Raw genomic sequence first — 24,285 nt, 5'->3', positions numbered from 1 at the left:
TATGCACACTAATAGACAGGCATGCACCTCACACACAGAATTGTGTATTAAAAATAAAAGTTACTTATAAATAATCACTATAAAAGGAGCTGGTAGAGTATGAAAAGTGTTATGCTGAGATCTACTCCTTTGGAAATTGATATACACTAAAAAGTTTACCTTAATATGTGGAGCTGGAATCTGAGGGTGTTGCTTTTTTAATCCTTGTACTGAATGATGTCAGTAAACGGGGAAGTGTGAATAAATGTCTGCTTTGTCTTCAGCCACAGCCTGCTTAAAATTCTGATTTCATTTTAAGCTTACTATGAACAAAAAATGGAGTTCAGAATCTGTAGGAATTGAGCTAATATGCATTTTCAGCTTCAATTTTCTAGGGCTTTATGATTAAAAAAAATCAAAACTGAAACTAGCATTTGGTATTTGTATACAGTAGAACTGAATAATAAATGGGATGACTAGATATTAAAATCATGTGTGTTTGTTTTATTCCAAGTTTCTTTGTTGGTTTTTCTTGCATCTTTTAGTATATGTGATTTAATTGGCTGCTGAAACCAACAGGCTTGATCTATACTTTGATTTTATATGATCCTGTGCTACCTCATTAAATCATTAAGGGTTTGTTATGTGGCATGAAATCTAAACATTTGTTATGGGAGAAGGAGGGCTCTGCCCACTGTGGGAAGCACCATCCTTGGGCAATGGAACTGGACTACATAACAAGGGCAGCTGAGCAAGTCATTAAAGAGCATTCCAATATGGTCTCTACTTCAGTTCCTGCCTCCAGCTTCCTGCACCAAGAGTCACCTTTAATTCCCATAACTATGGACTCTAACTTTAAATCAAGTACCACCTTCCCTTCTCAAGTTGCTGATGTCTATCACAGCAATAGAAAACAAACTAGGGAACAGAATTGAAGACCCAGAGATGAATCCACACACCTATGGTCACCTGATCTTTGACAAGAAAGCTAAAATCATCCAGTGAAAAAAAGACAGCATTTTCAACAAATGGTGCTGGCACAACTGGCGGTTATCATGTAGAAGAATGCGAATTGATCCATTTCTATCTCCTTGTACTAACGTCAAATCTAAGTGGATTAAGGAACTCCACATAAAACCAGAGACACTGAAACTTATAGAGGAGAAAGTAGGGAAAAGCCTCGAAGATATGGGTACAGGGGAAAAATTCCTGAATAGAACAGCAATGGCTTGTGCTGTAAGATCAAGAATTGACAAATGGGACCTCATGAAACTTCAAAGCTACTGTAAGGCAAAAGACACCGTCAATAAGACAAAAAGGCCACCAACAGATTGGGAAAGGATCTTTACCTATCCTAAATCAGATAGGGGACTAATATCCAATATATATAAAGAACTCAAGAAAGTGGACTTCAGAAAATCAAATAACCCCATTAAAAAATGGGGCTCAGAGCTGAACAAAGAATTCTCACCTGAGGAATACCGAATGGCAGAGAAACACCTGAAAAAATGTTCAACATCCTTAATCATCAGGGAAATGCAAATCAAAACAACACTGAGATTCCACTTCACTCCAGTCAGAATGGCTAAGATCAAAAACTCAGGTGACAGCAGATGCTGGCGAGGATGTGGAGAAAGGGGAACACTCCTCCATTGTTGATGGGATTGCAAGCTTGTACAACCACTCTGGAAATCAGTCTGGCGGTTCCTCAGAAAATTGGACATAGTACTACTGGAGGATCCCGCAATACCTCTCCTGGGCATATATCCAAAAGATGTCCCAACCGGTAAGAAGGAAACATGCTCCGCTATCTTCATAGCAACCTTGTTTATAATAGCCAGAAGCTGGAAAGAACCCAGATGCCCCTCAACACAGGAATGGATACAGAAAATGTGGTACATTTATACAATGGAGTACTACTCAGCTATTAAAAAGAATGAATTTATGAAGTTCCTAGGCAAATGGATGGACCTGGAGGGTATCATCCTAAGTGAGGTAACCCAATCACAAAGGAACTCGCACAATATGTACTCACTGATAAGTGGATATTAGCCCAGAAACTTAGGATACCCAAGATATAAGATACAACTTGCCAAACGCATGAAATTCAAGAAGAACGAACACCAAAGTGTGGACACTTTACCCTTTCTTAGAAATGGGAACAAAACACCCATGGAAGGAGTTACAGAGACAAAATTTGGAGCTGTGACGAAAGGATGGACCGTCTAGTGATTGCCGTATGCAGGGATCCATCCCATAATCAGCATCCAAATACTGACACCAATGCATACACTAGCAAGATTTTGCTGAAAGGACCCAGATAGAGCTGTCTCTTGTGAGACTATGCCGGGGCCTAGCAAACACAGAAGTGGATGATCACAGTCAGCTATTGGATGGGTCGCACGGCCCCCAATGAAGGAGCTAGAGAAATTACCCAAGGAGCTAATGAGAACTGCAACCCTATAGGTGGAACAACAATATGAACTAACCAGTACCCCAGAGCTCTTGTCTCTAGCTACATATGTATCAAAAGATGGCCTACTCAGCCATCACTGCAAAGAGAGGCCCAATGGACTTGCAAACTTTATATGCCCCAGTACAGGGGAATGCCAGGGCCAAAAAGGGGGAGTGGGTGGGTAGGGGATTGGGGGGGTGGGTATGGGGGACCTTTGGGATAGCATTGAAAATGTAAATGAGGAAAATACCTAATTAAAAAAATATTAATGTCACAGAAAGAAAGAAAGAAAGAAAGAAAGAAAGAAAGAAAGAAAGAAAGGAAGGAAGGAAGGAAGGAAGGAAGGAAGGAAGGAAGGAAGAAAACAAACTCAGGCCAAATTTTGGTAAATATTTGTTGTGGTTGCTCCTACTAATCATAGGTATCTGTGTTTTAAAGGGGGTGAGGCACCAAGCTTGCCTGCCTGCCAGCCACTACATTTATTTACTTGACAATGCTTTCAGACAGTTATTGGACCTGTATTGGATCTGTGGATTTCATTTACCAATTGAAATGACCAACCCTTATTCTCCCAACTCCTTTTGCTTGCTGTTGTTTGGGGTTATCTTATATAGGATGAGGTTGTTTTATTTAAAGAACTATTTTAGGAATGAGGAGATAGCTCAGTTGGTAAAGAGCCTTCTGTAGAAGCCTGGGGGCCTGAGTTCCATCCTTGGCATCTATGTGAAAAGTCTGTATGGCGGCATTTAATTTTAATTCCAGAGCTAGAGAGGTGGGAACAGGAGGATCTCTAGAGCTCAGTGGCCTGCTAGCCTAGCCTAATCAGTAAGCCACAGGTCCCAATGAGAGACCCTATGTCAAAAGCACAAGGTAAATGACATGTGAGGGACAGTACCCAAAGTAGACCTTTGACTTCCATATGCATGTGTCTAAGTTCACACACACACACATAACACACATGCACATACATGCACATACATGCACATACACACATATACACACATACACATATGCGCACTCACACATACATATGCACATACATACACATGCACATACACACATATACACACATACATATATGCACACTCACACATACATATGCACATACATACACATGCACATACACACATATACACACATACATATATGCACACTCACACATACATATGCACATATACACACATATATACACATGTACATACACACATATACACACATACATACCTACATGCACACTCACACATATACACACATGCACATACACACACATACACACCTACATGCACACTCACACATATACACACATGCACATACACACACATACATACCTACTTGCATACTCACACATATACACACAAGCACATACACACAAATACACACCTACATGTACACTCACACATATCCACACATGCACACACATATGCACACTCACATGCACACATGAACATACACATGGATACACATGCACATATGTGCACACATACACACAACCAAACAACTGTTCCATGTCATAAATTACTTTGTCTCCCCTACTCTGAATGGAACAATGAGAAGTGAGATGAGGGACAGATCAGGGAATGGGTAACTTCTGCATGAGCATCAACAAGAATGGAATGCAGATAGGCCTTGCCTAGCCTCTGAGTTTAGGTGCTGTATTTATCATAAACCCGTAAAAAGACTTTCAATCTCAATTTTGCCAAACCACTTGTTATTTTGATCTTCAAATAGAATAGACTAGCAAACTTTGAAATTGAAATGGGAATATTTTGATCATCCCTAAGGGTCCAGGATCTAATTTCAGACGAATTCAAGAGTTAAATTAGTTAATTAAGCCAAGTTATTTCAAGATTGTAAGCAGGTTCAATTCTATCTAAATCAGATGACTGGGGACTCATTTATCATCTAGTTAAATTGAAAAAAGGGAGGCGGACATCTCAGTTGATGTTTTGTCTCTTTCTGGAGATAAGAGAATGTGTATCCTCAAAATAATTAAAAAGTAGCAAAGTTTTAAGGAAATAAATCCTGTTGGATTATCATCCTGAAAGTCCAGAGTTGGACTTCAGCTTCTGTTACTTCAGTAGTGGTCAGGCAACCTAACTCTTACATGTTGTCAATCAAAAGAATAGTTTGCAGTCTCATGGAAAGAAATCTGTCTTCTAGCTTTCTGTGGTTATTTTTCTGTCCCCATTACTGTACCCCTCTATGTTCAGCTATCTGCATAATTGCAGCAGTCATCTTTGACATCACCAGAAATATTCTAAGACTGAACCATAGTTACTGGGGTTTGCAAAAGCCAATCTTCTATAGTCCAAGATTTTCAGCTTACTCTCAAGTGAATCCCATGTACAATTAATTGGCAATAAGATGACTTTGAAGCCAGAACAGAAGCCAGCACGTTTGCTAGTTTTCAAAATGAATACTTTGCTATATCTGATACTGGAGAAACTTGGGGGTCTTCAGTCCCAGAAATTGCTCCCAAATTCATTTAGTGAACAGAAACTTATATCAATGAAATCTTTCATAATCTATTCCTCATAAACCATTGTCACATTAATGTAATTTTGTCTAAGTTTGCCTTACACATAGCTATATATTGACTTGTCAGAGCAATCTGGATCCAAGATGTCAGCACACCAGGAGTCCTGGTTGTAAATTGGACAACTTTGTTGACCAAAGTCTGCCCTGGCAGATTGAACCAGTTTTAACAATGAAACCCAAACTGTGGCTGGTGGTTTGCTAACTGATCTCTGGAATATGGTAGGTTAGTATGAGGTGATGGACTTGCATATGAAAGGAATAGTCTGGCTGTGCATCTGCCCTGGAGTTCAGTCTTCAGTGCCCACTTGAAAAGGCACGCATGGCCATACACACTTACAATGCCACTGTTCAGTCCTATGAGGACAGCAGCAGTGAGGGATGAACTCTGCACTCAGCAGCGTGTCTGTGTGCTGCTGGCTAGATGGGTATGAAAGAGAGAAGTACTGCCTGCCTTCCTCCACCAACGTGTCATTGGACCACATTCTGGAAGGGACAGGAGTGTTTAGGTGGACATAGGTATAGATGTTCATTTCCAAGGATATATGGCTGTAGAGATGATGTAAATGTCCTTGTGCTTATGTAGCAATCACAAGAATGCAAAGGCAGGACACTCAAACGGAACTAGATTCAAGGCCTAGACTGTGCTAACCTAAGTCCTGCCCACACCACAGCCTCAGTTCCCCTCTGTGTCATAGAATGCTCAGCCCCATAGCCACTCCTTCTGTTGCATACTCTTCTTAACCAAGTGCTCCTAGGAGAGGAAGGGTCCATAATGTTGTGTTCATTTCAGGCGCAAATAGACAAGAGTCTCTTGCTGGTTCCTATGCTGTGCAGAGTGGTACAAGGGAAGTCCCAAGGAAGGGCAGAACAGGTGCCCACATGGCAGGCATCTCGTGCTCTGGGAGAAATGGTTCTCAAATTGACTGAGTGCCCATTGTTTCTTGTTTTTTTCCATCTATTCCTTGCAGACTTAAATGAATATGATGCAGATCTATTTTTGACTTACCAGTTACATTTTCTAGATTCTACAATACCTTCTTAAAGTTTTCTGGGTGTCTCTGAGCCTTTATTGTCACGGGCCACACTTGCAGAGTTTGCCTCGGTTCCCTCTTTCTTGCTGAGACAGTCCAGTGCATGTGACTGGAGGCTCCCACCTACTTCTCCCTTTGATGCTCCCCTTCATATCTCCACAGTAGCATCCTTCACATCTACACTCTCCCACCCCCCGAATTGTTTTTTCATAGCACCGCTTTTATTTTTTTGATTAACCTTTAAAGGATGGATCAGTCGATAAAGTGCTTGCCACATAAGTATTTTCTAGGTCCTGCTCAAAGATGCTAGTTATGGTGATACATAGTTGTAATTCCAGCACTGGGGACACAGAGAATAACGTGTCCCCGGGGCTTATTGGCCAGTTTACCTAATCAGTTGATGAACTTCAAGCCAGTGAGATACCTTTCTTCAAAAGAGGTAGACAGTGTTCCTAGGGGTAACACTGGTGTTGTACTCCAGTCTCCATATATATACAGACACAATTTTTAAAATAGAGTTAACTAAAGAAGCTTCGTGTGCTGGTTAGGTTTTGTCAAATTGTTACAGACCTAGACTATGTGTGAAGGAATTTCTATTGAGAAACGGCCTCTGTCACATTTACTCTCCTCATGTCTGTGTGGCGTTTTCCTGATTTCTGATTGATGGGGGGTGGGGGGGAAGCACTCTATGCACAGACATCCTTGATGAACCTCAGATGTAAAAGAAAGGTAGCTGAGCTAATCAGGAGAAGCAAGATAATAAGCTGTATTGCTTCCTGGTCTCTTCAGTTCCTGCCTCAACCTCCCTCAATGATGAGCCATGAACCCATGAAGAAAAATCAGCCCCCTCCTCTCCAGGTTTCTTTGGTTTTGTGTTTATCACAGCAAAAAGCATACTTGGTCAGTTTTCTATAGTTCCAGCCCTAGAGTTTTGAAGTGAGGACTACACCTGAATGGAGTGGAAGGATTTCCTTAGCCTTCATTGTCTCCATGAATGAGGTCATCGCATGGGTATATTTTTGAATGGTGTGAGGGAAGGCAGAATTCAGGGCTTTCTGGCATATTATGCACATGGCTTCACTTTGAAATAAGGGAGGATGAAAAGGGAGGGATAAAAATGTTGTTCTCCTCACTTTCTGCAGTGAGTGACCTTCTTTGCCAGCCTGACCTACAAATTCACTTCCAGGTAAAAATTCTATAACTTTTGTATGTTGCTTCAAAATATTTTCTCAAAACCATTGCCTTCCACGTTCCCAGGGTTCTGTTCATCTGTTAACCATATTTTGTTGTTTTCTAGTGCTGCGTTCTGACCAAGTGACCAAGCACGTGACATTCTGAACTTCAGCAAAGGTACAATAAGGTAAGTGTCTTTTCTAGTTGATTCTTTGCTTGAAATGGGAGTCAATGACTTGATCTATATTAGCTGATCAATGATAGATATAACTGTAAGTTGGAGTTTGGAACCACTTAAAGGTTCTGCTGTATGTATCACCATTACCCCTTCCAAATAATGGGCTTCACTGTGGTGTCTTCATACACACATGCCATTATAATATGTCCACATTTCTTGCCAGACTTTGTGCATATCAATATGACTATACAGACATGCTCAATTGTGTCTTAGTAGAAATAACACTGTGTGCTTTCCTGGTCCAATTCAGATTTAAAGTAACAGCATGCTTGCTGAAATTTGAAACAAGCTGGCTTATTTTAAAATTGTATGTGTGTGTGTGTATGTGTGTGTGTATGTACACACATATACATACATATATATGCATATATATATAATAGAAGATAGAAAGAAAGAAAGGTACATACATATATATCTACATACATACATAATTTACCTCAACAGCATCAGAATGCAGAATATTTGAATTACCAGCATGTGTCTTGGCTTGTACATATATATTCTCGAGTAGCTTCTGAGAAGGTGGCCTGCTTCTTCAAATCTTTTAAGCTTAAGAACTTTCCTTTGACTTATATTATCTTGGCTCAACCGGTCCAAAGATATAGTGAGCATGAAGAAAGAAGATTATAAAACATACAATTTTCTTTGCATGTTACTGCTGATTTTTTTTCCATCCAGCAAATACTGTTACTATCCTACCCCAAGTCCACTTTTCCTTCCTGGCAAACTTAATGCTGTGAAGGACAGCATAGCACTTCCACTAAAAGTTCATATCATAATGAGCATAGTGACTCAGATCTATAGGTTCAGCACTCAGGAAACTGAGGAAGAAAGATGGCCAGGAACTTGAAGCCAGTCTGGGCTACATAATGAGTTTCAGGTCAGTCTGGCTACCACATGAAATCTTGTCTTGAAGGGGAAAAAAACAAAAAACAGCATCCCATCCTATCTTCTTAGTACTCTTTACTTTAGCTGTATGACTCAGTTTGAGCCCATGGGCTCTATGTAACCGCCATAAAGAACATTTCTTTAGGAAGAATTGGTTTTGGAATGTTTTCTTTTGTTTCTGTCTTGAGGTCCTAATAGAGATGCACAGCCTCAGATTTCAATCTCAGTGCACTACACTCATAGGCATCAAGAGCATAAAGAGAATATATCGAATATATCCTAGATCCTGAAGAGACTGTGGGCACGCACACACACATACTTACAAGCATGCACACACTTGGACACACATATGTACACTCAGGCATTGACTGGGCCCAGCTTTTGTTGGGTCATCTGACACTCAGATTCAAGGATGGACGAAGCCTATCTGCAGCCTTCACACTGGGCCTTTATGCTCAACATCTGTCCACAGGACTTAATCTCTAGAGCACTATGATAGGGTGCATACTTCTCTTATCTGTGTTTTGTAGAAGATGAGACATCCCTGAGATACTAATGACTGTGTCCGGTCAGTGGCGTTTGCTGGGTTTGCACTATAACTTGTGGTTGTCTTTCCCCATGTTGCACCTGTCCAGTCCTTATCTTGGCGGTGTGGTGCCAGGAGCCTGGATTGTTGCTGGTTATATTTTTACAGCTATTAAGTGGGCCCGCTCAGTTCAGAAGTTTTGTGGATTCGTGAGGTTTCCATTAGTGTATTTCACTCATCAGATTAGTTGAACCAAGTAAGTCTACTCCTTTCTGGGGAAAAAAATAAAAGAAATGTAAAGGAAAACATTGGGTCTGGGGGCACAGAGATGCATTGGGGTTGCCTATGAATGCTGGGGAATGCAGTCGCGTCTCTAGTGTAGTTTGTCCTTTTGAAATAAATGTTTAGAAGACATGGTCTGCCTGAAGCCACCAAAATTCATATTTTACCCTGTACTATCTCAGTCTCAAATACTCTTCTTCATACAGCCATTATTTTTCATTCATGTTTATTTGCCTCCAGAAAAAAAATAATGCAGATAAAAGCTAAGATATGTAATGAAATTTCTTTCCAAGAGAAACATAATACCAGGCACTGAGGGGGCGGGGTCTGAGCTGTGTCTGGGGAGGAGGAGCTGCATAATAAGAGAAAGACCTAGGCTAGAAACAAAGAGGACAGCCTGCCAGGTGATGCTCAGCTTGTTCAAATAGATTTTTAAAAGTCACTTCACCTTTCCCGACCTTTGCTTTTTCTTTGTAAGGGGAGAGTGTGAAGGCATGCCTATAGGCTCATCACACAGATTTGTCCCTCACCTCCTTGCAAGTGTCTCCCCCCCCCCCAAGGGTCCTTGAGTTGTCAGCTCCTCTCTTTTCCCTTCACTTTCCCCCAAATACTTTCTGGGTCTCTGGCATCTTTTGCCGTAGTCCTCACTACTCTAAGGCATTGCATTACCTCTTAGACTAGAGCATTAGCTTCCGGGTGGTCACCTGACTTACACTCTGGCACAACACTGAGAAGCTTAGTAAGACCTGCTGGAACCCGTGTTCTTCCCCATACATTTACAATGAACCCTGACACATTTCCATGACTTGGAGCATCTGCTAGGATCTGGCTCCCACGTGTCCCTGTTCCCTTTGCTGCCTAATCTCTGGCCTCACTCTTTCTGATTCTCTTCTTGAATGCACCTCATTGCTTTCTCCCCCTGGGGCCCTGACACTGCCCTTGGTATGTGGTACCATTTGACAATTCCATTCATTCATTTTTCTCCTAGACTGTCCCTTCCCTTCCCTCCCCTCCTCTCCCCTCCCCCCTCCCCTCCCCTCCCTTTCCCTTCCTTTCCTTTCCTTCTCCTCTCCACCTCTCTCCTCTCTGCTGCTTTTCTCTCTTCTCCTCTCTCCTCCGCACCCTCCCCGTTCTATTCCCTTTTAAAAGGGAAGGGTGTAATTTTAAAAGTCATGCTAAAATGTTCTCTTGTTAGCAAATATTACTGATGAAGCTTAAGAGCAAGGTAGATGTAATTGGATCATATTTATTTATACTTGGCTGTCTTTCTCTCACCATGGCACAGTATAAACTCTAGGAGTACAGGACCTCATCTGTTATTCTCCCTCCCTAAAGTACACCTTTCCTTTCAGGAGACTTAAAAATATTTATTAAAGGTGTATCTGTAGAATCAGAAAATCTTGTAGGCTTAGTAGCCCTCAGAGAAATGAAACAATATTTATAGAGTGCTCCAATACGTCTGCGGCTTCAGTGGGCAAGAAGGGAAAAAATAGGGAGGGGACAATAAGGAAAGTGACAGAGAGCCAGACAGTGGTACAAACAGAAAATAACATCAGTTTGGAAAGACCACTTGAAAAATCTCACTCCAGTGGCTTCTTTGATTTGTAGGGGTGGCAGGTTAGTTCTGTGCATCCTACGAGAGATTATTGGTTAAGCCTAGCACATTCATAGTCAGATGGTTAGTTGAATGAGTACTCAAAAGGTCAAACCTTGATTTCTCAAGCTGGTGATGACAAACGCTTACCTTTTTATGGACATAGTAATAGTCCACTGGCACTGCTATTTACTCTATGTCAGGGGCAGACATCATAGATACCATGAGTTGAAGCGACTGAAAAGCAGACAGCTGCCCTATGCTGGATGTCTCCCCAAGAGCACATCAAAGTCATTTCATCTTCATGCTGATTGTCACAGCAACTGTGTATAGTGGGACACTGTGTTAATGCACTAAAGATGCTGACAGGAACATGGAAACCAGAAGAATGTTTTATCTGTCAATTAAGTGATGTAGTCTTCTGTTTAGATGATAGTAATTCGGGGGCCTTCTGTTTGCTGCCAATTGAGATTTGACAGCTGTTGATAAAATATTTACATTCTGATTTCAGTCACATTGACAGTACTTTTGGGTCTCTGGAAGATGATAATTATATGTTAGGAAAACATTTGAGATTTGAGACTGATCCTATTGAACAGAACAATCTGCTTTTAAAATTGAACAAAAATGGCCATCCATCTTCTAAAATACATACCTAAAATAAAAGTCAGATATGGGAGGCTAGAGGGAGTAGCTTGGTTGGTAAAGTATATGACATCCGAGCACCACTGTAAAAGGCCATGCAGAGTGGTGCGTGCTTTTTTAATTCAGTGAGAGAAAGATGGAGAGAAGGCATTGCAGGCTAGCCTGGCTAGCCAGATCAGTGAGCTCAAGGGTGTAGTGAGCAGTTGTGGCCCAGCTAACAAGGGAGAGAGTGTTTGAGGACAATACCCAAGGTCAACCTCTGGCCTCCACACACATGTGCTCATAGAAGCAAATGCACATGAACATGTCAGGAGATGTTTGCAATGAGAAAATATACTTCCTATTATACCACTGCACATAGAAGAAACCCTTAGAGGAAGTTTGTTATGTGATAAAACAGATTGTGTGTGTGTGTGTGTGTGTGTGTGTGTGTGTGTGTGAGAGAGAGAGAGAGAGAGTGAGTGAGTGTGTGTGTGTGAGGAGTGTGTGTTTTAGTGTGTGTGTGTAGTGTGTGTGGGTGACTGTGTGTGTAAATGTGTGTGAGCATGTGCTATATTTACATTCCAATGTATCATAGAGAAACAAAGGAAATTCTATTTACACAATTTCTCATTATTCCGAGGCTTCAAACCCTTTCCAATTTCAACATGTTCTTTCAGCAAGATAGTTATTCAATTCTTGCTGCATGTTCCTCTGACAGGCGTGCTAAGTGACCTTCAGTGATGCTTTAATAAGCAGCTTTCGTTGATGAGCTGCATATCCAGTATCGATGATAAGCCGTGTGTGTGTATTTTTTTAATGCTGTAAATTGTTCAGTATGAGACCAGTTACAAGCAATGTGATTAAGCTTCCATGGTCTGTATCTTTGGTCTGTTTCTAGGTAGAGGCACAAAGATACTTTAGAGGAAATGTTTATTAAACAGAGGTGGTAAATGGTGTGCAAGTTAGAATAAGAGATAGTGTGTTTGTGTGGCTTTCGGAGCATAGAACTACAACTTTATAAGAAAAGCATAATATGAAATGAGACAACTAGATTGGTTGGTTGGTTGATGATTGTTTGATTCATGAAAGCACAATCTGAAACTAGATTGATTGATTGATGATTGATTGATTGATGAATTGATTGGTTGATTGATTTTAAAGCCAAACATATTTTATTTAAGATGAAAGTACAACATGGGCATAAGTCTTTATCTTTTGGCAAACAGAAACATTACTGTGTATGTAAATTCAATTTGAAATATTTCCACTTTTCTCTCCTTTTACTTGAATTTTCAGTCTGTATGCAAGTCTGCATTGTGTGTATACACTGAGAACATCCCCTTCATACCCAACCCTCTCTTTTCTCGCACCTCAATTGGTCACCTTTATTCCCATGGCAATTCTTCTCCTACTTTTGTGTCATATGTGATGATTTTATGTGTCTATATAAAATCAAATGCCAAGTGAGAAAAAACTTACAGTAGTTGTCTTCCTTAGAGGGCAGAGTTTAAGTAGAGAGGAAATAAGAAATCATGCCAAGGGGTCATGGATATGAAGGTAATGCAAGTGACTACACTTGAACATTGATACCCACTTGTGGGATATGGGTTAGCAGGATGGAGAAGAAGTGCTAAAGGAGCTTTGCATTTCATCTTGAACATAAGAGAAAAGCACTGAAAAACCTTGACTTGGGTAAGGGGTGGGACTAACATTGAGAGGCAGCAACACACGCCTTTTAAAGTACTCAGAGCATGGCACTTTGCTATGTAAACTTGTTTATGTGTTTTGATTACAGGAATAGTGCCTTCTTATTATAGAAATGTTAGTAGTCATAGGTGTTACGGTTTGATTGGTTTCATCCCCCAAAATCAATATGTTATAATCCTGACTTCCAAAGTGGTGGCATTTGAAAGCAGGATGTCTGGAAGGTGGTTGGGGACAAGAACAGAGCAATCGTGAAGGGAGTCAGGGACCTAGGAGAGCAAACTTAACTCCTTCTACTCTAGAACTACAGAAAGGCCTAATGGAAAGACATCGTATATGAGCCAAGAAGACTCAGTCTTGGACTTGTATCCCTCCAACATTCTAAAAAGAACAGATTATGTTCTTTTAATTTGTTTGTCACAAAGCTTCTTGACGCAGCTCATCATTTGAGGCATGGGAATCCCACCTATGAAAAATACTCCCATTGGATTGGCATGTAGGCACATCCATTTTCTTTCTCTTTTTGTTACCTGTAAATTTTATTTTCATTGTTATTTTATTTTTTAATTTATTTATTTATGCCCCCTCCTGGTCCCCACCTCACAGAGGCCCTCTCCCCATCCTCCATTCCCTTCTTCTCTGAGAGGGTACACCCTCCCTTTGGATATTCCCCCCACCCTGGCTTATCAAGTCTCTGCCACGGTGGGCACATCCTTTTGCTTTGAGGCTGGACAAGGCAGTCCTGTGGGGACTGGATACCCCAGTCAGATCACAGCTTTAGGGACAGCCCCTACTCCAGTTGTTGGTGGACCCACATGGAGACTGAGCTGCACATCTGAAACATACAGGTCTGGGACCTCATTTAAGCCCATGTGTGTTTTCTGGTGGTAACTCAGCCTCTGAGAGCAATCCATTTTCTTAATTAATTATTGATGTGGGAGAACTCAGTCCACTGGGAGTGGTACCACCTCTGGCCAGGTGGTCCTAGGTTCTATAAGAAAGCGGGCTGAGCAAACCACAGGGAACAAGCCAGTGACCAGTGATCCTCCATGGCCTCTGCTTTAGTCCCTGCTTCTAGGTTCTTGTTTTACATGCCTGCCAACTTACCTTCATGATGGACTATAACTTGTCAGAGGAGATAACCCCTTTCCTTCCTGTGTTGGTTTTGGTTATGTTTTTTAATCATAACAATAGGAAGCAACTTAGGACAGAAATTGGTACTAGAGTGTGGGCTGTTGCTTTGACAGATGTGACCGTCGGTGGGGCAGGCAATGAACCAGAACAATGTCAAGTTAAGCACTTTGGATCTGTTATGCCTTCTGGTAATAGACATGACATTAGTTATAATTTCACTTCCCTTGGCCTTAGTTTCTATCTGTAAAGTGGGGTCCGTGATCCACCTTGCCTCTCAAGATTGCATTGAGAATGATAAAGAAATTACTCATAAAATTCCTAGTGTAGCACCTAAGAGTAAGGGGCGGGTATGAGAGCATGGGGGGATCCTTCCACCCTGCAGGGAGAAAGATTTGGAGAGAAGAGATTATCTGTGATCAGAAAGCAATTCTTGAAAGACAGTTTATAAGCATCACAAGCGATTAAGGCCTGCCGTTTTGGACCACCACAGATCAACCAAGCATGATGAATTTAATGAAAACTGATTGATTTTTCACTTCCCAAAATCTAAAGGGGGGCTATGGAGAGGGTCACATTTTAGAGCAAACATCTGCAGGGGCTAACTGTATATAATGAGGTTTTATATTGTGAAGTGACATTAATTACCACATCCTATCACTTCCTCTGAATCAGTGAACAAAACAAAGACAAAACTGAGCAAGCTAAATGTAATTGATTAAATAAAATGTTGTTTTGTAGCACCCTACACATACACATTAAAATGAGTGTCTTGAGATAGGGAAGTCATGTAATTATAAAATTCTGGATTTTGATTTTCAAATTTGTCATAAGGTACAAGCACAGTACACACTAGTTCATTGCAGGGGATCAGAAAATGATGGAATAATGAACCCTCATATCTAGATCCTAGCTTATGATAAATACACACACATATATATAACATATAATATATAATTTATAATATATTTTGTTTATATGTTATTTATTCTTATCATTATTTTATAGTTATTATATAATAGATGCATAATATATGCACATATATGCATACACACAATTGTACACATTGGTACAGCATAGCATGTGTAAAAGAAAAAGAGGAAGGGTATTAGTGTTGAGGAAAGATAGTGCAGGTAATACACACTTGAGTCATGAAGAGGAGGACATAAAGTTAGTTGTTTTTCTGGTTTTGACTTTGATGTGGACTTTTTCTTTTTTGCTTTTATATAGGTGCTTAAAATTATATTTGATACTGAAAGTAAGAGATCCCAGGTGAAGCTCCACAGCTTCAGCATTGCTGTTCTGAATATATAGAATATCAATGAGGTACATAGGCTTTGGGTTTCTTTCTATGTGTAATATCTATTATTTGCCAAGTTCTCAATAACAAATTGTTAATAAATTAAAATGTAAAAGCAAAAATAAATGAGAAAAACCCATTTTGTAAACTCATATAATTTCTACACCTTAAAAAATTGTAGATTGAAGAAAATACCTAATTAAAAAAAATGTAGATTGAGCTGGAGACATTAGTCTGTAACCATAACTACTCAGGAAGATGAGGCAGGGGCATTTCAGGTTTAAGACCCACTAAGGGTATCAGAGTGATTCTACGTTTAATTCTAGCTTAACACGAATCCTGAGATATGACTGAATGGTCAAGCAGTCAGCTAGAGTATTCAAGGTCATACATTTCATCTCCAGTACTGGAAAATCAAGCTATTATATTCTATTAGTTTATCAACAAGTTTCATTTGAGTGGATGCTTAATGACAAGTGGCATGAGCTGGAGTAATAATCTATATGAATGTGTCTCACTGAGAAACCAAGTGGGACACAGAGACTGTAATAAAGTCAAGGTTGTGTTCATATGGAAGAAGGATGATTAAAGTATGTATTGAGTAACATTAAATATTTCCCAGAATCTTGTTGCATATGCTTCATACTGCAGGTATTCTTATGAGAGAAGGGGGAACGTATGGTTTGCAGCTAGATGTATGGACTGTCACAGAAAATGACTATGGGTCCTCTAAACAAAATTGAAGAGTGGACTTAGCTCAGAGAGAAAATCGTGGTGTCCTCTCTCTCTCTCTCTCTCTCTCTCTCTCTCTCTCTCTCTCTCTCTCTCTCTCTCTCTCTCTCTCTCCCTCAGACTCCCTGAAACTGGAACACCAGTCACTTGTGTGACCACATTCAGCCCTTTCAGGGATTAATAAAAAGAATCTAATACTCAAATGTGGTCCATGGAGCATCAGCCAAAAGCTTACTAACAGTGCAGAAGCTATGACCCCATCCCAGTTCTACAGAATCGCATGCAGGAGTCATCAGTGTCTCTACTTGACTCATGGGCACACTAAAATTTGAACAGCCTTGACATGAAGGTTAAAAATGTGGCTTTAAAGCACATGGGTGTTGATTCAATGCTCACTGCCCCTTGAGCAAACTAATTTCCTAATCTCTTTCCCCCATCTGTACTCAGTAGTCATAAGCACCTCATAAACACTATCAGGAGAGACAAATGAGGTAGTTACAGGTAAGGTGTTTATATATAGCACCTGCCTTTTGCCGAGCAGTCAATAAATGTTAGCTGTTTCGATTATTTCCCCTCTGCTGAGCAGGGGCAAACGGAAATAACAAGGAAAAGGAGACCTCTGTACTATCTCTTCCCCATCTCAGCCCTATGTTGTCTGTGAACTAGAAAAGAGTAACATTTAGCTTCAGGCATGGGGTTGCATGTGGATCCAGTAATTCTCTGAGCTTCCTTCACTCTTAGATATCGTTTACATCACTATGGTCAAGTCGCTCTGCCTCCTTGAATTTCATTTCTTCAATAGCATAAGATGGTAACTTCAGCCTGTTCTTCCGTACTGTGAAGATCAAATGAAATGGTTCATGCAATGCTCTTTTTTAATTTTTTTCATTAGAAAGAACTGTTTTGTAGAAGCTTAGCATGACAGCTGCAACATAGCATGAGGCACTGGGTTACAACGTCAGCAGTAGCAGGATTTAAATAACTGACAGGGCCTTGCCCCCCTTGCAAAATGGGATGAGTCACAGCAGATTTATTCAGAAATCTTGCAGTAGAGGAAGAAGGCTTTAGTAAAGATCTTAGCCAGATTATGATACAGTGTGGACAGAGCCAAAGATCAAGGTGGGTAAGAATTAGAGAAACTACCAGGAACAGGGGAGTGGTATTCCAGTTACATAGATCTCTTGTTGGGATACTTGGTGAAGGTGAGGAAATCAAACATGACCTGAGAAATGGAGAAAGAGGGTCTTAGATTCGCAGAGGACTCACAAATCAAGGGTGCATTATCAATCAACTGACTTAGCAGAATTGAGTTAAAACCGAGTGTTGTAGTAAAACATGAAAGAGTTTAAAGACCACGGAGCACTTGGGAGTCAAGTTCAGAAGAGAGTGACTCAAGCTTAGTTAGGAAAAGTGTCTGCAACAAGAGAAAGAGAAGAGTCTGGCTCTGGTTACAAATGGATGAAGGGAGGGGTGGCCGCCTCATCAGAAATAGAGATCTTTACAGTGCCAGAAGTTGCTTTATAAAAATTGTCCAGACACGTTAGTACTGCTTAAACATTTTCAAATTTATTTAATTGTGGAAAATAGGTCATATACACTCAGAAAGCAGGATAGAATGAGACACGCAGAAGGGAAATGTTCTGCTGAGATGAGGCAGGAAGAATTGATTGCACCCGCTTGAACTTTAAAAGACAGAGTTTGGTGGATGGTGATAGGAAGAGTCTGGCAGAGGAATTGCAAACCCGCTGGTGGACATGGCAAAAGAAACTGGAGTTGGGAAAAACCTGTGAACCAAGGAGAATCAGGACACTTCTTTGGGCACTCTAGGTGGGACAGAGTTGGAGGGGAAATGCAGAAAGATAAATCAAGATTAAGTTTTAAGACTATCAAGACCCTGAGTCTATTCTTCTATGAACTGTGCACTTATTTTCAATATAGTTATACAGTTTTTATATATTTTTAGAATTAAGAATAAAAGGATGGGTAGAAAGGCAATAAATATTTTATTTTAAATATTTTTATTTTAATTTTTTACACTATAATAAAAGTAGATCATTCTTCTATTTTCCCCCCAAGCCTTCTATGCACAACTGCCACCATTGTCACCATCACCAATGACTGTTCTCTTTCAATATCATAGCTCCTTTTTCATTAATTGTTCTTACATCACTTCAAAACATATAATGTATTTTAAAATACTATTTGAAAGAAAATCGGGATAAATAAGCAGATACTTGAATACTCTGTGTGTGTGTGCACACGCGCACGCGCGCGTGCTTTAATTTATCCTGTTACATGGCTCTCTGCACTATTATAACTCATGTGAAATAGGTTTTTCATTTTCTCTGATTATGTACATCTACCTCATTTATATTTTTAAATAATTTCTAAAATGTGAATTTGATATTTTATTGAAACTCATATCAATAAGTTGCTGAATAATGTTTCGGTTAAAGGTCAAGTTTTTGCTTTCTCTTGCATTACTGTTAATTATAATTTTTTTAAGACACTTTGGAAAGTAATCATGTTCTACAGCTAAAAAAAATGAAATAAACGATCAACATATATAATGAAAAAAAAAAAGATTACGCTTAAAGGAACATTGCTGTCCCATTTTCTTGTTTCCAGGAGTTGCATGGTCACTTGATGATTTTGAACTGGAAATTGAGCTGTTATTTTGGAATATTGATCTGACAGCTGTCAAAGAGATGAAGCAGAAATTAGTAAGGAGTCAGAAAAAATGAGTTAGTATCAGTGGACCAAGGGAAAGTAATAGTCTCTGGGTTGGATTTGTAATATGATTTCTCTTATTCACGATTTTGTTTCCCAAATTTCTGTTACCTACAGACAACTAATTAATCAATCAATCAAGAAGATATTAAATGGAAAATTCCACAAGTAAACAACTCACAAGTTGTAAATCAGTTGTAAATTGTACCTTTTCCTAAGCAGGGTTATGAGGTCTCCCGTGATTTTAGTCAGTCCCACTTAGGACATGATCTATCTTTTTCTTCTCAGGATCCATGCCATATGCGCTACATGCTTGTTAATACTTAGCCCTTCAGTTTATCAGACTGACTATCATGGCTTGGCAGTACTTTGTTCAAATGACCCTTACTTTATTTAGTAATAGGTCGGGAGAGCAGAAGTAGCAGAGCAAAGAAGACGCCCAGGCACAAAGCACTGGAAGACAGAGTAACTTGAATGCTATGTGAAATGCTTCAGGACATAGAAGAAAATACATATCGCCTATACAGTTTCGTATTGTGATTAATTTTTTTCACATATCTGCTTATGCTGTGAGCACATCGCATGGATGACCTCTGACCCCTGTACTGGGGATGTAAATGCAAGGCATCGGTTAGCAATCCCTCTCTGACAGGCTCACATCCACGCCTGCATGTCAGAAAGAAGTCTGAGTGTCAGAGGAAAATAAGACTCACCCTGCTTCTCTCACTGGGCATTGCTCTTGCCAAGTTCCATCTTTGGTTATATTTTTATTAAAAGTGATTTGAGTTCCTTGTTCTATTTTTATGCTCCTGGAGAGGGGAAGAGAAAAAGGAAGAGTTCTATTCATGTGTCATAGTTCTAGACTTATAGTAGTTTGCTAATTATAAGTTCCATTGTCTTGGTCTCAAAAGGAATCCACGGGGTGAACTAAGTATAGTCAGGAGTCCTAGACCCCAGTGATTACACAGCTGTGAACTGTGCAGCCAGAATGTCAGCCAGCCTTAGTATTTTTGCATGCCAAAGGGCCAAGCAGAATCATGTCAAACTGTTTCTTGTTTTGTCACAAAAACAACTTTTTTTTGGGGGGGGGGGAGATCTAACAATAGAGCTCAAGGTTACTTCCTTATAAACTTTAGTCTCTTTCTTGACCTCACAGACTGAACTGGGATTTTTTTTTTTCCAATCTGTAGAATAGGAGATAATCTTACTTTTATCTATTCCTGCCTTTCTAGCAGATTTTTTGAGTTCCATGATTTCAAGATACTTTTTTTTTCTTTTTCTTTTCTTTTGGTTTTCCCAGACCAGGGTTCTCTGTATAAGCCTAACTGTCCTGGAACCCATTCTGTAGAACAAGTTGGCCTCAAACTTAAGAGATCTGCCTGCCTCTGACTGGAATGACTGGATTATAGGTGTGCACCACCACTGCCCAGTCAAGATGTTTTGAAGAGACCAAAATTAAATACTCTTTGTATGTCTTGTGTATATGGTAAAGGGATGGCTCTCTGATGTGTAGTTCTCTAAGCCAGAGATTGGCTGTCTTCTTGTTCTCTTCCACCCTGGTGTCCATCTGCTTTTCTTTCATCTAAAGTTAGTTTATTGATCTGTATGATCATGCAGGCCAAAATAATATTCACTCAATCTTGAAACACTTCTCTAGGTCCATATTCTACAGGCTTTACAAGTAATATGAAATAAGCAATTGACCTCGTGTCAATTACCCTTTGGCAGAAATTAATATTAAGGGCTGGAAAGGCAGCTCAATGGAAGAATGCTTTCCTGGCATTCACAAGTAACTGAATTCCATCCTCAGCATATCATGTAAAAAGGTAAGTAGATATGTATATGGTAGGTAGATAGATGAATGGATGCATAGCTAGATGACAGATAGATAGATGACAATAGCTAGATGATAAATAGATGATAGATAGATAGATAGATAGATAGATAGATAGATAGATAGATAGATAGATAGATGACAATAGCTAGATGATAAATAGATGGTGGATAGATAGATGATAGATAATAGGTAGATGATAGATAGATACATAATAGATACATAGACAAATCAGACAAATCTTTTGTTTTGTTTTGCTTTTTGAGTTTTTTTGCTTTGGTTTGTTTGTTTATTTTGTTTTGGTTTTTTGAGACAGGGTTTCTCTGTGTAGCCCTGGCTGTCCTGGAACTCACTATGTAGACCAAGCTGGCCTCGAACTCAGAAATCTGCCTGCCTCTGCCTCTGCCTCCCAACTGCTGGGATTAAAGGTGTGTGCCACCACTGCCCAGCTCAGACAGACAAATCTATAGCAAATGAATAGCACAATGAAAAGGAACTAAAAAATTGGCATTAGGATTATTGGTAATATTTTAAATTTCATCATTTTTTCACATTGTCCATAGTGTATTTTAAAAGCTAGCATTAAATTATTTTTCCAACTTAATTAGTCATACTTTACTTTTGTTACCTACCTGGGTTCTTTCTAAAAACTTCAACCTTTAAATATGTGATGTATACATGATGTATACATGAAAGATAAATTTTCTTACATACCAATGGGTCACAAATTTTGTATTTCAAAGTATTTTAGGAAACAATATAGAGTTCTGAATGTTTAGCTTTACAAAGTAGGGACATTTGCATTAATCTTTGCTGTTAACATTTTTAAGAAAACTCAGTATAAAGTAAGGTTATACTGACACAGGACCTACTCCTATAACAAAGGAGTTGGGGCAGGGGGAGCTTAAGAGGTGCTTTGCACAGAACTTGGCTCTCTCTGCTCCACCTCTAGATACATCTCATTACCATTTTATTGGCACATCTCTGAACCTTCTTCTTCTATGAGAATTTTTATAATCTATATTTGCTTTTTATTTAAAGTAGATAACTCAGAACTGTCTGTAACTCCTGTTCCAGGGGATCTGTTCCATTTTCTCATGGAGACATACATGTAGGCAAAACACTAATGCACATAAAAATAAATATAACATATAAAAATAAATAACAGAAAGGATTTGAAGACATAAAGTTTTAATTCTCTGGGCTTAATTTAACTTTAAAAGAGTCACACGTGGCTGCTTCCCATATTCAACAACAGGTCAACTTCCCAATTTGAAGTTCCTCCTCTGACGCACAGAACACAGAAAACCATTTGAATGTGTCTTCAAAGTGTTCGTCAGGATGGGACAAAGCTACCGCCATTTCAATAGGCACAGAACAGACTAGAACTTTATACCCCATCACGTAATTGAGGTCCTGCTTTCATAGCCACTGAAAGAGGACGCTGAGGGGTTTTTTGTCGATAGAAATGATCACCTATGACCTCTAAATGGGACCAGTAGGACGGTGTTCATTCTTTGCTCCTCACTCTTGGCTCTAATCACGTGGACTCGTCTGCCAATTGCTGTTTTGCTTCTCTTCCTCTCGAGCCTAGTGTTATGCTGTCTCCTCATCTTTTTTACACTCCTCTACCTCTCTACACGTAACAAATCACAGACCTCTCAAGATTTCCGACTCAGCTCTTCTGAAAAGCTTCCACAGATAAATAAGCGCATGAGCACTGCACTCCTTCAGCTTCCTCAAAAGATGACTTAGTACGCTCCAGACAAACGTGAGGGGGTGCATGGAGTAAGGAAGGCTAGTGATTACAGCTTTGCAGTTGATGACGACTTACTATATGTCTGATGTTTGGCATAGCTCCATGAGTTCATTTACCTCTTATAACTATGCAGTGAGATAGCCAGGAGGGGAGGATGTTAGAGTTTGTACATATGACTGTCAGTCTGCATCATCAGCTTGACTGGATTTAGAATCACCAAGGAAACAAACTTCTAAGTGTGTTTATGAGGTTTCCAGGAAGGTTTGACTAAGCAAGGGAGTCCTACCCTCAACTTGGGCAGTACAATATCATAGGCCTAGCGTCCCAGACTTAGTAATAAAGAGAAAATTAACTGAGCATCTCCATTCATCTCTCTCTGCCTCTTGGCTACAGATACAATGTGACCAGCTGCCACCTGCTCCTACTACTAGGCTTTCCCCACCAGGATGGACTGTGCTTCAAGTCATAATCCTTCCTTCCTTAAGTTGTCTTTGTCATAGCAACGTAAGAGGTATCTAATTCACTGGGGAGAAAAGGATGGGCAGGTGAAACTCTGAGGACTTCTAGAACAGTGAGAATTTTCTCAATAGTGCTGGATCCACGAGGAGTAAATCATACAAGCTCTAACAACAACCTTAAGCTCTCTCTAGTCAAGGACAGGATATTAACATTGCTTCATTAATTATGACAAGGAAGCCATGCTAATTTGAGGTGTTTCTAATGAGAAGAGAAAATATGTTAAATGTGATAGCAGCTAAGGAAGAAAGAATACATGAGAGCTCTTTGTAGTTTCTTTTTTAATTTCTCTCTAGGGTTAAAACTACCCTAGTGAATAAGAGCTGATAACTATAATAGAATTGAGTGTGAGAATAGAAGAAAATGGGATGGACCAGAGTTGAATAAATTGAACAGAATGAGATAGGATAATAAATAGAGCAGTCCTAAGCACATCATGTATCCTGTGGCTATCATTGTAGGAACCAGCAGCTTTTGTGATGTCTACAATCAGATATGAACCCTCATATGTGCATCAATGCACTGAGTTACAATATAATTACATATATATACATGTATATGAACACACATACACCTACTACTACAGAAAAGAAAACAAAAAGTTTGGTAGACCCTCATATTAGGGATCTCTGCAATTGCCCTCTTGCCACCTCACTGAAAGCCAATCAGGATTCTAACAATGACTGTGAACCAAACTCACACAAGAAGTCTTTCATCCATAGACTAGGAGATATGATGTGTGATTGGTATAATGTGTCTATTTCTGAAAATGATTGCATTTAATAGTGATAGGAGGTTTTAGGGAGGCCACTCACTGTTGGAAATGATAAAATAACCTTGTAAAATGTAGATGACACGTTGCTCTTTCTGGGCAGTTTTCAGCCGCTCTGATACTAGCATTCTTACTGCATTTTGATACAGTAATACCAAAATGGGAATATCTTGATTGTTCTTTTAACTCTTGCTCAATTGGATTATATTCTGCCAATGGTATCAGGACTGGCACGTAGGAACCTCTTACATCAACCATGAATATAGAAAGGATGTTTATTTGGTTCTCCCTATGATCCTCCAGCCTCCCTCAAGATTATGAAATGAATTAATGCAAGTGAATAAATCCATTAATTATGGATTGGCTCAAGTCTAGTCTATACCATATTATCCTGAGTATGCCATTTGCAGGGATCAAGTTCCATTGTAGGAGATAAAGTCTACTGATACTGTGGTTGCTAGCTTGGAAAATACCCA

At 39.7% G+C, this 24,285-nt stretch overlaps 1 protein-coding gene across 2 annotated transcripts in view; it reads left to right on the top strand.

Annotated features, from left to right (window-relative positions):
- The window catches only part of Chrm3 (cholinergic receptor, muscarinic 3, cardiac), a 485,577-nt gene that overhangs the window by 231,473 nt on the left and 229,819 nt on the right, over positions 1-24,285 (top strand). For both annotated transcript variants that reach the window (XM_006516468.4, NM_033269.4), the window contains exon 3: positions 7,301-7,363. The gene's annotated coding sequence lies outside the window, so the exon portion shown is untranslated. The remainder of the gene's footprint in view (positions 1-7,300; positions 7,364-24,285) is intronic.

Source organism: Mus musculus, chromosome 13, assembly GCF_000001635.26.
Source record: "Mus musculus strain C57BL/6J chromosome 13, GRCm38.p6 C57BL/6J".
Lineage (NCBI taxonomy): Eukaryota > Metazoa > Chordata > Mammalia > Rodentia > Muridae > Mus > Mus musculus.
The sequence above is the reverse complement of the archived record's forward strand: the minus strand, read 5'-3'. Positions and strand labels throughout refer to the sequence as shown.